Source organism: Arachis ipaensis, chromosome B3, assembly GCF_059453495.1.
Source record: "Arachis ipaensis isolate K30076 ecotype BB chromosome B3, ASM5945349v1, whole genome shotgun sequence".
Lineage (NCBI taxonomy): Eukaryota > Viridiplantae > Streptophyta > Magnoliopsida > Fabales > Fabaceae > Arachis > Arachis ipaensis.
The window spans coordinates 91,730,048-91,740,640 of record NC_142438.1 but is presented as its reverse complement, the minus strand read 5'-3'; the positions used below and the strand labels follow the sequence as shown (position 1 = coordinate 91,740,640).

General features: G+C 35.1%; 2 non-coding genes across 2 annotated transcripts; one reads left to right on the top strand and one right to left on the bottom strand.

The window, feature by feature from the left end:
• The first annotated feature begins 273 nt into the window (after nt 1–273).
• Nucleotides 274–381, top strand: LOC148571569 (small nucleolar RNA R71). Its single transcript, XR_015908493.1, has one exon. It is a non-coding gene; the product is annotated as a small nucleolar RNA R71 (small nucleolar RNA).
• A 9,461-nt stretch (nt 382–9,842) lies between these two features.
• On the bottom strand, nt 9,843–9,950 carry LOC148571568 (small nucleolar RNA R71). Its single transcript, XR_015880508.1, has one exon. It is a non-coding gene; the product is annotated as a small nucleolar RNA R71 (small nucleolar RNA).
• Nucleotides 9,951–10,593: the final 643 nt, after the last annotated feature.

Sequence of the window (10,593 nt, the reverse complement as noted above, 5' to 3'; positions counted from 1 at the left end):
CATATTAACTTGTTGAGTTAATATCTTGTTCTGAGCCAATATGGCATTCAGAGTATCAATCTCAAGAACTCATTTCTTCTGATTTGTCCCATTATTCACAGGATTCCTTTCAGAAGTGTACATGAATTGGTTATTTGCAACCATTTCAATGAGTTCCTGAGCTTCTGCATGCGTCTTCTTCAGATGAAGAGATCCTCCAGCAGAGCAGTCCAATGACATCTTGGACAGTTCAGATAGACCATCATAGAAGATACCTATGATGCTCCATTCTGAAAGCATGTCAGAAGGACACCTTCTGATCAATTGCTTGTATCTTTCCCAAGCTTCATAGAGGGATTCACCTTCCTTCTGTCTGAAGGTTTGGACTTCCACTCTAAGCTTACTCAATTTTTGAGGTGGAAAGAACTTTGCCAAGAAGGCATTGACTAGCTTTTCCCAAGAGTTCAGGCTTTCTTTAGGTTGTTAGTCCAACCATATTCTAGCTCTGTCTCTTACAGCAAAGGGAAAAAGCATAAGTCTATAGACCTCGGGATCAACCCCATTGGTCTTGACAGTGTCACAGATTTGTAAAAATTCTGCTAAGAACTGATGAGGATCTTCCAATGGAAGTCCATGAAACTTGCAATTCTGTTGCATTAGAGAAACTAATTGAGGCTTAAGCTCAAAGTTATTTGCTCCAATGGTAGGGATTGAGATACTTCTCCCATAGAAGTCAGGAGTAGCTGCAGTAAAGTCACCAAGCACCTTCCTTGCATTTTTGCCATTATTGTTGTTTTCGGCTGCCATGTCTTTTTCTTGTTTGAAAAGTTCTGTTAGGTCCTCTATAGAGAGTTGTACTTTAGCTTCTCTTAGCTTTCTCTTCAAGGTCCTTTCAGGTTCAGGATCAGCTTCAACAAGAATGCCTTTGTCCTTGCTTCTGCTCATATGAAAGAGAAGAGAACAAGAAAGTATGGAATCCTCTATGTCACAGTATAGAGATTCTTTGAAGTGTCAGAGGAAAAGAAGAATAGAAGGAGAAGGTAGAAAGAGAAGAATTCGAACTTATCAAGAGGGATAGAGTTCGAATTGTTGATAGTGGAGGAGTGTTAGTCCTTTAAATAGAAGGATGTGAGAAGAGGAGAAGAATTTTCGAAATTAAAGTAAAAGATTTTGAAATAATTAAAAGAAATTTTGAAAATTTGATTGATGATTTTCGAGAATTAAAGTTGAGAAAGAAATTAAGTGATTTTTGAAAAAGATTTTTGAAATTAGAAATCAAAAAGATATGATTGAAAATTATTTTGAAAAAGATGTGATTAAGAAGATATGATTGAAAAGATATGGTTTTAAAAAGATATGATTGAAAGGATATAATTGAAAAACAATTTAAAAATATTTGATTTTAAAATTAATGACTTGGCTTAACAAGAAATTTAAAAGATATGATTCAGATATTAAACCTTTCTTAACAAGAAAGCAACATACTTGAAATTTTTGAATCAAATCATTAATTGTTAGCAAGTATTTTCGAAAATAGTAAAAAAATGGAAAGAAATTTATTTTGAAAAGATATGATTGAAAAGATATGATTTGAAAAAGATTTGATTTTGAAAACTTATGAAAACTTGAAAAAAATTTGAATTAAAAACAAAATCTTCCCTCTTATGTCATCCTGGCGTTAAACGCCCAGAATGGTATCCATTCTGGCGTTTAACGCCCAAAATGCTACCCTTTTGGGCGTTTAATGCCCAGCCAGGTACCCTGGCTGGCGTTTAAATGCCAGTTTTCCTTCTTCACTGGGCGTTTTGAACGCCCATCTTTTTCTGTGTAATTCCTCTGCTGCATGTTCTGAATCTTCAATTCTCTGTATTATTGACTTGAAAAGACATAATTTTGACAAATTTTTGGATTTTTAATGATGAGGAACAATCAAAATGCAATTAAACATGAAAAACTAAGATAAAATACATAATGCATGCAAGGCACCAAACTTAAAAGTTTGTATACTAAGGACTATAACAATTTGAAAAATGCATGTGAGAAACAACTAAACACACAAAACAAGAGAATTTAAAGATCAGAGCAAGGAAATCATCAAGAACATCTTGAAGATCAATGACGAACATAATGCATGTAATTTTCGAAAATTAGAAGAATAAAGATATGCAATTGACACCAAACTTAAAATTAGACACTAGACTCAAACTAGAAACATAGAATATTTTTGAATTTTATGGTTTTATAAAATTTTTTTGTGATTTTTCGAAAATTGAGTGGAAAAGAAAATAAAGGGATTCAAAATTTTTAATAAGAATTACAGGAATCATTGCAATGCTAGTCTAAGACTCCGGTCCATGAATTAGACATGGCTTACTAGCCAGCCAAGCTTTCAAAGAAAGCTCCGGTCCAAAACACTAGACATGGCCAATGGCCAGCCAAGCTTTAGCAGATCATTGCTCACAACAGCAAAATTGATAGAAATCAAAAAGCTCTTGTGATGATAAGTTGAAACCTCGGTCCAAAAGATTAGACATGGCTTCACAGCCAGCCAGACTTCAACAAATTATCATGAAACTCTAGAATTCATTCTTAAAAACTCTGAAGAACAAATAGAAAAATTTTTTGTATTTTTGAAAATTTTTTTTCGAAAATAAAAGGTAAAAAAAAAAGCTTAAACATAAAATAAAATTACCTAATCTAAGCAACAAGATGAGCCGTCAGTTGTCTAAACTCGAACAATCCCCGGCAACGGCGCCAAAAACTTGGTGCACGAAATTGTGATCATCAACAATGGCACCAAAGACTTGGTGCTCTCAAACGTGAATCACACTTTGTCACAATTCCGCACAACTAACCAGCAAGTGCACTGGGTCGTCCAAGTAATACCTTACGTGAGTAAGGGTCGATCCCACAGAGATTGTCGGCTTGAAGCAAGCTATGGTCATCTTGTAAATCTCAGTCAGGCGAATTCAAATGGTTATGGAGAATGGATAATTAAAATATAAATAAAATATATAATAAAGATAGAGATAGAGATACTTATGTAATTCATTGTTAGGAATTTCAAATAAGCATATGAAGATGCTTTGCTCTTCTTGAACCTCTGCTTTCCTATTGCCTTCTTCCAATCATTCATACTCCTTTCCATGGCAAGCTTTATGTTAGGCATCACCATTGTCAATGGCTACTTCCCGTCCTCTCAGTGAAAATGTTCTACGCAAGCAGTCACCGCACGGCTAATCATCTGTCGGTTCTCGATCATGTTGGAATAGGATCCATTGATCCTTTTGCGTCTGTCACACGCCCAACACTCGTGAGTTTGAAGCTCATCACAGTCATCCCTTCCCAGATCCTACTCAGAATACCACAGACAATATTTAGACGTTCCGGATCTCAGGAATGGCCGCCAATAATTCTAGCCTATACCACGAAGGTTCCAATCTCATATTAGAAATCCAAGAGATACGCATTCAAGCTTGTTTGCATGTAGAACGGAAGTGGTTGTCAGGCACGCGTTCATAGGTGAGAATGGTGATGAGTGTCACATTCATCATGTTCTTGGGTGCGAATGAATATCTTGGAGAAGAAATAGACTTGAGTTGAATAGAAAAATAATACTACTTGTATTAATTGCTTAAGAACAGCAGAGCTCCACACCTTAATCTATGGTGTGTAGAAACTCCACCGTTGAAAATATAAAAGTAATGAAGGTTCATTGGCTTCGGCCCCATAGGGGGAACCAGAATGACCAAGACAAAAATACAATAGCAAAAGGTCCTATTTATAGAAAACTAGTAGCCTAGGGTTACAGAAATAGGTAATTAATGCAGAAATCTTCTTCCGGGCCCACTTGGTATGTGCTTGGACTGAGCATTGAAGCTTCCATGTGTAGAGACTTTTCTTGGAGTTAAACGCCAGCTTTTGGGCCAGTTTGGGCGTTTAACTCCAGCTTTTGTGCCAGTTCTGGCGTTAAACGCCAGAATTCTTGAGCTGACTTGGAACATCTGTTTGGGCCATCCAATCTCGGGCAAAGTATAGACTATTATATATTGCTAGAAAGCCCAGGATATCTACTTTTCAACGCAATTGAGAGCGTGCCAATTGGGTTTCTGTAGCTCCATAAAATCCACTTCGAGTGCAGAGAGGTCAGAATCCAACAGCATCTGCAGTCCTTTTTCAGCCTCTGAATCAGATTTTTGCTCAGGTCCCTCAATTTCAGCCAGAAAATACCTGAAATCATAGAAAAATACACAAACTCATAGTAAAGTCCAGAAGAGTTATTTTTATTTAAAAATTAATAAAAACATAATAAAAACTAACTAAAATATACTAAAAATATACTAAAAACAATGCTAAAAAGCGTATAAATTATCTGCTCATCAATGCCAATTTCACATAATAAATGACTAAATAAATACTTGAAGATAATCAAACAAATAATGAGATAAATAAAAAAATATTCTTTGCATCAATAATGTCATAAAAGCTTTCCAATTGTAACTCTGAATAAGGATTAAAGATATAAAAGAGTAAAGATGATAATTGAAATAAAATTGGAAGCGAGTAAATAAACAATAAAATATAAATGGAAAAATATTATGGAATAAGTGAAAATATAAGAATCCTAATTTAAAGGAACATTGAACCTTAGAAGAAGTTTAAATCCTAATCCTAAAACTTAAGAGAGAGGAGAGAGCCTCTCTCTCTCTAAAAACTACATCTAAAACCTAAAATTATGAATTATGATTGTTGTATCAATTGTTCTAATCGTTCTAATTGTTCTAATCATTCTCTTTGATTCCCCCATTTTCTGGCTTATATTCTGTGTTTCTGGCATGGATTTGGGATGAAAAAGGGTCCAGAAATTGCTGAGGGCGTTTTCTACAGATTCCTGCACGTGGCATCCGTCACGCGTGCGCGTGGATCACGCGTTCGCGTGGTCTGGAGTTTTCCTTGTCACGCGTACGCATCAGTCACGCATACGCGTCATTTACATTTTTCTCAAGGCACGCGTTTGCGTCATCCACGCGTACGCGTCGCTGCCCTTTCTTCAAAATTCCATTTTTGTGCTTTCCTTCCATTTTTGTATGTTTCTTTTCTGTCCTCTAAGCCATTCCTGCCGTATGAAGCCTGAAAATACTCAACACACAGATCATGGCATCGAATGGTAATAAAGGACTATTAAAATTAGTATTTTTAAAGCATGGAAACATGTTTTCACATATATTATAAAATTAGGAAGGGAAAGTAAAACCATGCAATTCATATAAATAAGCGGGTGAAGAATTGATAAAAATACTCAATTTTAAGCACAAGATGAATCATAAAATAGGGGTTTATCAAGGATGGAAAGGAAGCATGCAAAAGTGGAAGGAATACAAGAAACTGAAGGAACTGCTAAAGTTGTCCAGCTTGACCTCTTCGCACTTAACTGACCATAACTTGAGCTACAGATATCCAAATGATGCAGTTCTAGTTGCGTTGGAAAGCTAACATCCGAGGCTTCGCAACAATATATAATTTGCCATAGCTGCCTTGAAGATAGGCAACGCGCACACGTGACCTGCCAAAAATTCAATCCACGCATACGCGTGGACGACGCGTACGCGTGACTTTGCAGTGTGCTGGACATATCGCGATTTCTGGGCTATTTTTGACCTAGTTTTCGGCCTAGAAAACACAGATTAGAGGCTATAAAGTAGGGGAATCAATCCATTCATTAAGACAACTTTCATATTCACAATTTTAGGTTTTAGATGTAGTTTTCTAGAGAGAGAGGCCCTCTCCTCTCTCTTAGATTTTAGGATTAGGATTTCTCTTAGTTTATGGTTCATTCCTTCTTAATTCCAGGTTCAATGTTTCTTTACTTTAGTTTCTCTTCTACTTTTAATTATTCTATTACATTAGTTTGTTTATTTTGCCAAATTGGTTCATGGATTCCTATGTTTAATTTGATTTCCTATTTAATATAAATTGAGGTATTTCAGATTTATAATTGCTTTCTTCCATTTATGATATAAATAATTTAGATTTTTTCCCTTTTGGCTTTAGTTGAGTAATTGGTGACACTTGAGTTGTCAAACTCAGCTGTTGATTGAAAATTGGGAATTGCTGATTGATTTGGATCCCTCTAAAGCTAGTCTTTCCATAGGAGTTGACTAGGACTTGAGGAATTGATGAGCGGATAATTTATACGCTTTTTGGCATTGTTTTTAGATAGTTTTTAGTATAATTTAATTAGTTTTTACTATGTTTTTATTAGTTTTTGTTCAAAATTCACATTTCTAGACTTTACTATGAGTTTGTGTGTTTTTCTGTGATTTCAGATATTTTCTGGCTGAAATTGAGGGACCTAAGCAAAAATCTGATTCAGAGGCTGAACAAGAGACTGCAGATGCTGTTGGATTCTGACCTTCCTGCACTCGAAATGGATTTTCTGGAGCTACAGAAACCCAAATGGCGCTCTCTCAATTGCGTTGGAAAGTAGACATCCAGGGATTTCCAGAAATATATAATAGTCCATACTTTGTCCGAGTTTTGATGATGCAAAATGGCATTCAAACGCCAACTTCCTTCCCTATTCTGAAGTTAAATGCCAGAAACAGGTTACAAACCAGAGTTAAACGCCAGAAACAGGCTGCAACCTGGTGTTTAACTCCAAGAGAAGTCTCTACAAGTGTATAGCTCAATGCTCAGCCCAAGCACACACCAAGTGGGCCCCGAAAGTGGATTTCTGCATCATTTACTTATCTCTGTAAACGCTAGTAACTAGTGTATTATAAATAGGACCTTTTACTATTGTATTTTCATCTTTGGATGTTTAGTCCCTAAACCTTTGGGGCTGGCCATTCAGCCATGCCTGGACCTTCATCACTTATGTATTTTCAACGTTAGAGTTTCTACACCCCATAGATTAAGGTGTAGAGCTCTGCTATTCCTTATAAATTAATGCAAAGTACTATTGTTTTTCTATTCAATTCTAGCTTATTCTTATTCTAAGATATTCATTCGCACCTAAGAACATGATGAATGTGATGATTATGTGACACTCATCACCATTCTCACCTATGAACGCGTGTCTGACAACCATTTCCATTCTACATGAAAACAAGCTTGAATGCGTATCTCTTAGCCTCCATTCCGAAAGATCGGAGTCTTCGTGGTATAAGCTAGAATTATTGGCGGCCATTTCTGAGATTCGGAAAGTCTAAACCTTGTCTTTGGTATTCTGAGTAGGATCTAGGAAGGGATGACTGTGACGAGCTTCAAACTCGCGAGTGTTGGGCACAGTGACAAACGCAAAAGGATCAATGGATCCTATTCCAACATGATCGAGAACCGACAGATGATTAGCCGTGCGGTGACAGCGCATTTGGACCATTTTCACTAAGAGGACGGGAAGTAGCCATTGACAACGGTGATGCCAAACATACAGCTTGCCATGGAAAGGAGTAAGAATGATTGAATGAAGGCAGTAGGAAAGTAGAGATCCAGAGGGAGCAAAGCATCCCCATACGCTTATCTGAAATTCTCACCAATGAATTACATAAGTATTTCTATCTTATTTTATATTTTATTTATATTTTAATTATCTTAAATCCCATAACCATTTGAATCTGCCTGACTGAGATTTGCAAGATGACCATAGCTTGCTTCAAGCCGACAATCTCCGTGGGATCGACCCTTACTCACGTAAGGTTTATTACTTGGACGACCCAGTGCACTTGCTGGTTAGTTGTGCGAAGTTGTGAAAAAGAAGTGAGATTACAATTATGCATACCAAGTTGTTAGCGCCATTGAGATCACAATTTCGTGCACCAAGTTTTTGGCGCCGTTGCCGGGGATTATTCGAGTTTGGACAACTGACGGCTCATCTTGTTGCTCAGATTAGGTAATTTTATTTTATTTTTAACCTTTTTATTTCTTATTTTCGAAAATAATACAAAAAAATTTCTTCTTTTTCGTTTTTCCCAAAATAATTTTCGAAAAAAACCAAAAAAATTAATAAAATCATAAAAACCAAAAATTTTGTATTTCTTGTTTGAGTCTTGTGTCAAATTTTTAGTTTGGTGTCAATTGCATGCCTTTAATTTTCTTTAAATTTTCGAAAACTCATGCATTGTTCTTCATGATCTTCAAGTTGTTCTTGATGATCTTCTTTGTTTGATCTTTGCATTTTTATGTTTTGTGTCTTTTCTTGTTTTTCATATGCATTTTTGAATTACTAGTGTCTAAAGTTTAAAAATTTTTAAGTTTGGTGTCTTGCATGCTTTTCTTTTCTTAAAAATTTTCAAAAAATAAGTCTTGAGGTTCATCTTGATCCTCAAAGTGTTCTTGGTGTTCATCTTGACATTCAAAGTGTTCTTGCATGCATCATGTGTTTTGATCTTGAATTTTTTTATTTTGCATCATTTTTATGTTTTTCTCTTCCCTCATTTAAATTCAAAAATCAAAAAATATCTTTTCCTTATTTTTCTCATAATTTTCGAAAATTTGAATTGAGTTAGTCATAAAGTTTTAAAATTCAATTGTTTCTTATTAGTCAAGTCAATTTTCAATTTAAAAATTATATCTTTTTCAAATCTTTTTCAAAAATCAAATCTTTTTCATTTTTTTCCAATATTTTCGAAAATTTTAAATTTTGATTTTCAAAATCTTTTTCTTATCTTTATTTCATATTTTCGAAAATCTCACTTACATTTAATGTTTTAATTCAAAAATTTTTCAGGTTGTTACTTGCCTATTAAGAAAGGTTCAATCTTTAAATTCTAGAATCATATCTTTTAATTTCTTATTAGTCAAGTAATCAACTTTAATTTCAAAAATCAAATCTTTTTAAATTTCTTTTCAAATTTTTTTTCAAATTAAATTTTTAATCATATCTTTTTCAAAATCAATTTCAAAATCCTTTCTAACTTCTTATCTTTTCAAAAATTGATTTTCAAATCTTTTTCAATTAACTACTTGACTTTTTGTTTGATTTTAAAAGTTTTCTAGTTCAATCATATCTTTTTCAAAACTCCTCACTACTTTTCTCTCTCCAATTTTTGAATATCACTAACTTTTTTTTTCAAAATTCTTTTTAATTAACTAATTGTTTTAAATTTCAATTCTATTTTATTTCTTTTTATATTTTCGAATTCTAATTAATTAATTTAATAAAAACAAAAATATTTTCCTTTTATTTTAATTTGAAATTCGAATTCTTCATCTTCTCTCTTCTCCATTCTACTCTCCTATTATTCTCCTCTTCTACTCACATAAAGGAATCTCTATATTGTGACATAGAGGATTCCTCTTCTTTTTATTCTCTTCTTTTTCATATGAGTAGGAACAGGGATAAAGACACTCTTATTGAAGTTGATCCTGAACCTGAAAGGACTCTAAAGAGGAAACTAAGAGAAGTTAAGGCACAACCCTCTGGAGAGGACCTGACAGAAATTTTCAAAAAACAAGGAGACATGGCCGAACCCAATAACAATGGTGGAGATGCAAGGAAGTTACTTGGTGACTTTATTGCACCCTCTTCTGACTTCTATGGAAGAAGCATCTCAATTCCTGCCATTGGAGCAAACAACTTTGAGTTTAAGCCTCAATTAGTTTCTCTAATGCAACAGAATTGCAAGTTTTATGGACTTCCATTAGAAGATCCTCATCAGTTCTTAGCTAAGTTCTTCCAAATCTGTGACACTGTCAAGACCAATGGAGTTGATCCCGAGGTCTACAGGCTTATGCTTTTCCCTTTTGCTGTAAGAGACAGAGCTAGAACATGGTTGGATTCACAACCTAAGGAAAGCCTGAACTCTTGGAAAAAACTGGTCAGTGCTTTCCTGGCCAAATTCTTTCCACCTCAAAAGATGAGCAAGCTTAGAGTGGAAATCCAAATCTTCAGACAGAAGGAAGGTGAGTCCTTCTATGAAGCTTGGGAAAGATATAAGCAATTGATCAAAAGGTGTCCTACTGACATGCTTCCAGAATGGAGCATCATAAGTATATTCTATGATGGTCTGTCTGAGTTGTCAAAAATGTGATTGGACTATTCTGCAGGAGGATCTCTTCATCTGAAAACCCCTGCAGAAGCTCAGGAACTCATTGAAATGGTTGCAAATAACCAGTTCATGTATACTTCTGAAAGAAATCCTGTGAACAATGGGACGCCTCAGAAGAAGGGAGTTCTTAAAATTAATACTCTGAATGCCATATTGGCTCAGAACAAAATATTGACTCAGCAAGTCAATATGATTTCTCAGAGTCTGAATGGATTGCAAGCTGCATCTTACAGTACTAAAGAAGCATCTTCTGAAGAAGAAGCTTATGATCCTGAGAACCCTATAGAAACACCCATGATCCATCATGGAGAAATTATCCAAATTTCTCATGGAAGGACCAACAAAAGCCTCAACAAGGCTTCAATAATAATGGTGGAAGAAATAGGTTTAGCAATAACAAGTCTTTTCCATCATCTTCTCAGCAACAGACAGAGAATCCTGAACAGAGCTATTCTGGCCTGGCAACCATAGTCACTGATCTATCCAAGACCACACTAAGTTTCATGAATGAAACAAGGTCCTCCATTAGAAATTTGGAGGCACAGGTGGGTCAGCTGAGTAAGAA